Below are 6,000 nucleotides of genomic sequence, written 5' to 3'. Positions count from 1 at the left end.
AATTGGAGGAAAAGGATCAGGTTTGGGAGAAATAAAATGATGGAAGAATTTTGAGATTAGCGGTCTGTTGGAACTTGGAACAAGAAAAACAGTGAACCAAAGGAAGAAGAAAAAGATTATATAAAAATAATGAAAGATGACCTAGGAAAATTTAAACTTACCGGTGATACCAAGTAACCAAGAGGAAGATAACAATACAAGTCAAATGATGTAATAGACTAGATTATTCTCGAATAATGAATGGTTGAGATTATTTTGAGTAGGACGGTCAAAGTTTAGATTATTCTCATCAATTAACTGTAAAAAAAATTATTGTCTTTAACTTTCTCTAAACAAAAACATTTTTCTTTTGTCAGCATGTGACAACTCTTACAACTCTTACTCAATGTAGGGCAGTAGCTGACAACTCTTATTGAATGTAGGGCAGTAACTGCTACTCAGCTGTGCAGGGGCTGAAACACATGTTCGGATAAGGAATTGCATGTTATCTTCTTCACATTTTTCAGTCTTACTACATACTCCCTCCCATTCACAATAAACCTCCTTATTTCCTTTTTTGGTTATTCACAATAACCTCCCTATTTCCTTTTTTGGTAAGTGTTTGTGTGGTCCAAATTTAATTGTATGGTGGGTAGTGTATTTGTATGGTCCAAATTTAATTATATGGTGGGGTAGTGTGTTTCCTTAATTTTTGTGCCAAAATGAAATGGGAGGTTTATTGTGAATGGGAGGGAGTATAAATGAACGTTTTCGTCTTGACACCTACTACAATAACTGATTGATGCATGCATTTGTATATATTTTTTTTTCTTTTTAGATAAGTGCGAGTCTTATGTCTTATTGTACTGAGATATACATGCTTTTTCCTTGCACTATCTATCTATAAAAAGGCTAAAGTGTATACTTCAATTTTCGCATTCATTTTCACATCCCGCATACAAACATAATAAAAAAAAATACTTCCTTCAGCGTTGGTATTATAGGCTTGCAATCAGGATAATAGCCTACCTTACTTCCTCACTTTAAACAAAAAACTTCAGGTTAGTTTTTGTGTTTTACTTAGTTTGTCTACTACTTAATTAACGATTATATTCAAAAAGGATGTTGTATCTTCTATAAATTAACTTTGACATTTTATTAGATTGTTTTCTTAGAGTAACTTTTACCTAATATAACGTCTACTACAAATTCTTATTTACGATTGTCTGAAATTAGTTTAAATTTTTGTAAACAATTTGTTTAAATTTTAGGAAAACCACACAGATTTTCTTTAGTTATGATTTAAGGAAAAAAAATATTGGATCGCTTGAAAAAAAAAACAGAAGTTTTGGACCTCGTGTTTTTTACCAAAAGTATGTTTCCGTGAAAATCTACTACCTTTTATTTTATTTTTTAAAATATATGTTTCAGTGATAGTTTCAACAACCAGTAACGAAAATTAAATTTTTATAAAAAAAATTACCTGTTTTACTTCTCTGTTGTATTTAAGCCTACTCTTTTTTACATGAGTACTATTTAATTGTTTAACTAGTTTTGTATCCCGTGAAAATCACGGAGTTTTTAAAGGCCCTTTTTATGTTTATATTTTTACTATTATGATTCTTTTGCGTGGTTTTAATAAAGTTTTTAATGATGAATCGATCAAATGAAAGATATGTACGTACAAGATACAAATACCTCAGCCCTAGGAAAAATAAGAAAATGTAGTAACATCGGCAAGGTACTTCTAATTTTTCACCAAACATATTGGAGTAGGTGGATATTGATATGAATTAATAAAGTCACTCACCCCGTTTTGATTTTAAAAAGAAAGCATCTTATGTAGAGAACGACCAAAAAATATGAGCGGTAAACTAAGAGAGCAAACAAAATATGAGAGGTCAAAATAATATAAGAAATATTAAAAAAGAAATTAGCTAGAAATTTACGAACATGTAAATTATTTTCCAAATCCGTGTATTATCACAATTTCCACCTTATTCTCTGTAAATAGTCCATAATAAAACATTAATAAAACTCAGCATATAATTTACAACAATCACCTTTTATCCCTTACAACTTTATACATACATACCAATTTATTCAAAATACGAATTACCATATCAATTGATTCAGAAACATACATAAAAAAATTACCAAATCGCCTCACGACAAATTACCGTACCAATTGATTCAAAAAAGTAGGGAAATTCTTCACTTAACCAATTATATTCTTTCATATTCTACCGTCTTCTTCAACTTTGGATGATTTGTTCGCCTCTTTTATTTTCCCTTGCCATCCAAATCTTAATCATGTATAAACAATACATAAACATATTTTGACAATCGGTTAATTGAAAAGCAGAAGATATATATGCTTAAATAAGATCAATTTTTGAATGATCGAAGTAATAAATTTGACGACTACTCTTTTTAAGGATGATTTTAAGCGTTTCATGATTAAAACTTCCATTCTAAAACAATATTATCAAAACATGCGTAAAACAAATTAATTAATAACAATAACATTTGAAGAAAACAAAATTCACTTACCTTGTTTTTATGATAAGAATGAGGATAAAATGTGCTTTGAGTTTATTCGTGTTTATGCTTGAATTTTTTTTTTTTTTTGTAAACAAAGAAGACAAAAAGCATTATAGATGAGGGATTGTAGTTAAGGAGGTTGATAAAATTGTGAAAGAGTGTTTTATGACTCTTTATCTTTTTTCTTGGGAAGATTGAAGGGCAGGTAAATAACTATTAAGTTCAATAACTATTAAGTTCTATAGATTTATGTGCATTAATTCCGTATTATTAAGTGAAAATTAAGGGTTTTTTGATAACTGCTACCACATATAATTCAGATTTTACCAACTGCTACCAAAGTAAAATTTCTTTAAAAACTGCTACCAATGTTGTTGGTTCGGATTAAAACTAACTACCCATTGACCACGAACCTCCTATTTATGCATGAAAAGACAATACTACCCATATTTTACACTCTCCTCACTCATATCATCCCATTACCCAAACTTATCCCTCTTTTTATAACCTACTTAATTTATTTACTTCACTCATCACTCATTAATCAACCTAAACACAATTCTTTAAACTTCTCATTTTACTCCCAATTAAATTGGGGATTTTGCAACCTAAAATTGTCTAAACCTTATTCTCCAAATCGCCTAAATCCTCGATTAGAGTTAAATCCAATCTGAAGAACCCAATGTTTTCCAATCCCAGAATCCCCAAATTCGTCCCTTTTTGTAGTTGGCACCCCACAAATATTAAGGAAGGGTTCATTCCCAATGGCTACGTATCTGGAAATGGATGCAACGGGGTTTCATTAAGCTATAGTGGTGTTTGGAATAAGCACAAAAGTAAGAGCGGAAACTCAATAAGTGAAGAGATATTGCAGCAACAATGTGCAACAATATTACCCACCTCACCTGCAATAGGTTACTCTATAATAGAGAAGGAGACGGATAGCAGCAGGCAGCAAGGTGAGAAAATGATTGAAGAGCAAGTAAAGTGAGGAGTTGGCAATTAATTATTCATTGCTACAAATCTAGAAAACGAAAAAAATTAAGAACCCTAATTTGATAATATACTATAGGTATATGAAATGGAGGAAGAAAAAAGATGAGATAGAAAAATTATGTGAAATTGATGATGAAAAGGTTGAAATATGAAGTCAAATGAATGGAAAAAAGAGAGAGTGAGAATGAGAATGAGAATTGAAATTGGTGAAATTTAAGATGAATGAAAGAAGAATGAATTAGAAACACACAAGGGAGGGGGTAAGGGCATTAAAGGAAGAAAAAATTGAACTTAAGATGAGAATTTGAAATGGATGGCTGAGATCATTTCTATTTGCTTCCTAACCTGATTTGGTAGTTAGTTTTAATCCGAACCAACAACATTGGTAGCAGTTTTTAAAGAAATTTTACTTTGGTAGCAGTTGGTAAAATCTGAATTATACGTGGTAGCAGTTATCAAAAAACCCGAAAATTAATTATTAAAAATTATTATTATTGTGTAAATAGATGTGATAGGTGGCATGAATATATGGGGTGACACGTGTCACTTTAAAAGAGGCTCAACATGCCTTTTTATGTTATTATATAGATATCATACGTATTAATCTTTTTGCAAGAATTTTATTGTGTTACATATTTTTTTAAAAGGAATACACTTTTATCGACTACAGGCTAATATAAGAACCTCAACTATGGAGTTTTTTTACAGTTAAAAGACTCAATTTTCAGAATTCCCAGTTAAGGGACTCTTATAAAGATAAGCGAATAAGGAGGGCGGAAGCTGAGTGAGTGGCTTTTCTGTAATTAGTGACATCAGTCAGGGACACAAGTAGGGTAAATGTAGTGTCATGCGGCTATCCTCTTTTATTATAAGATATAAGATGAACAACGACGGTTGAAAACTCACCTCAATATGAATCTTATTCAGGAAGAGTTATCAAACATAAACAACGTTACAATGCAATGACTCGATTTAGTCCGCTAGTATATGGGACGATTTTCAAATAGTGGTGAAGAAAAGCATCAAAGTAGTAAGTGAGACAACGACGAATTTTGGTAGAGTATAACAGCATGTAATGAAGAAGGAAAGAGAGAGAATAAAAATTAGGGGAAAATGAATCAGGCGGTGGACGAGGATGATAAGCGAATAGGGAGGGCGGAAGCTGAGTGAGTGACTTTTCTGTAATTAGTGACGTCAGTCAGGGACACAAGTAGGGTAAATGTAGTGTCACGTGGCTATCCTCTTTTATTATAAGATATAAGATATAAGATACTCCCTCCTATTCATTTTAACTCTCCCCCTTTCCTTTTTCATCTATTCATATAACTCTTCCCCTTTCTTTATTTAGTAAAGTTTTATACTTCTTCCATTTCCATAAGATCTACCCATTTTCCATATTGGGCCAACCCACTATGATCTACCCATTTGCTTTCTTTCTATTTTGGGTATAACAAATGACTAAACAATCCTTATTGACAATACATATTTACAAAAAATGCCATCACTTAACCCATCTAATTTCCACCTAATCTCTATTAACCTAATTTATTTATCTAATTACTCCCTCCCTTTTTTCATTTCCCACCAGATTATTGATATACCCCCCCCCCCCTTAACACATGCAATTCTCAACTTCCATCTCCCTCTCATAACTGCTCTCTAGAATCTTCCAAAAACAAAACCCTAGATCTCCTCCTCTCAACCTCCCATTTTCCTTGCGCTGTTAATCATTCCTTATCCTCTCTACCTCTCTCTAGATCTCCTCCTCTCAACCTTCTGTCTTCTCTCCAAATTTCCGTCTTCTTCTTCATATCTCTTCCAAATTAATCTCCTTCTGTCACTTACTTGCTTATATGTCTTCAAAAAATTAGAAAATAGTTCCCAAATCTCAGACTTTCTACCATGAATCTCTAGATCACTGTTTATATTTTCCAGGAATTGGTCATGTTGCCCCTGATACATACTCGGGTTATGGGTCACTGCTTAATTCTGATGTTGAAGATGACACAGAGGTTACATCCGCGTTTTACGCGAATGAAAATACTGTTGTTCTTGATTCATTGATTGAGGAAGTCCCATATTTTGATGAGAAACATGGTAAGTTTGTTGATGATGTTACTGCATGTGTTGACCGAAACCCGCTTTTTATGGAAATGGAAAGATCTGGTTCTTATTCACCTAAATCATTGAGATTCCATAAGTTCTGCGATAATTTTTTTTTACAAAAGAAGCGTAAAAAGGAAGAAACTACATGTAAATCTTTGCTTTTGACGGTTTATTTTTTGTGATTTGGTTTTGATGTTTAGAATATTCTTCGATTTTCATATTATGGTGTTTAATGCTTTTTTTTTGTTTATCTTTGAAGCTATGGCTTATATTAATGGACAATGTTGTTGAGAAGAAGGAAATTTCTGGGAAGTTTAAATTCCGTTGATTTGTCGCCAAAATCAAAGAAATTCAAGATATTTTGTGACAAGTACT

The sequence above is a fragment of the Silene latifolia genome, chromosome 11, assembly GCF_048544455.1.
Source record: "Silene latifolia isolate original U9 population chromosome 11, ASM4854445v1, whole genome shotgun sequence".
NCBI classification, from domain to species: domain Eukaryota; kingdom Viridiplantae; phylum Streptophyta; class Magnoliopsida; order Caryophyllales; family Caryophyllaceae; genus Silene; species Silene latifolia.
Note: the sequence above shows the minus strand (reverse complement) of the source record.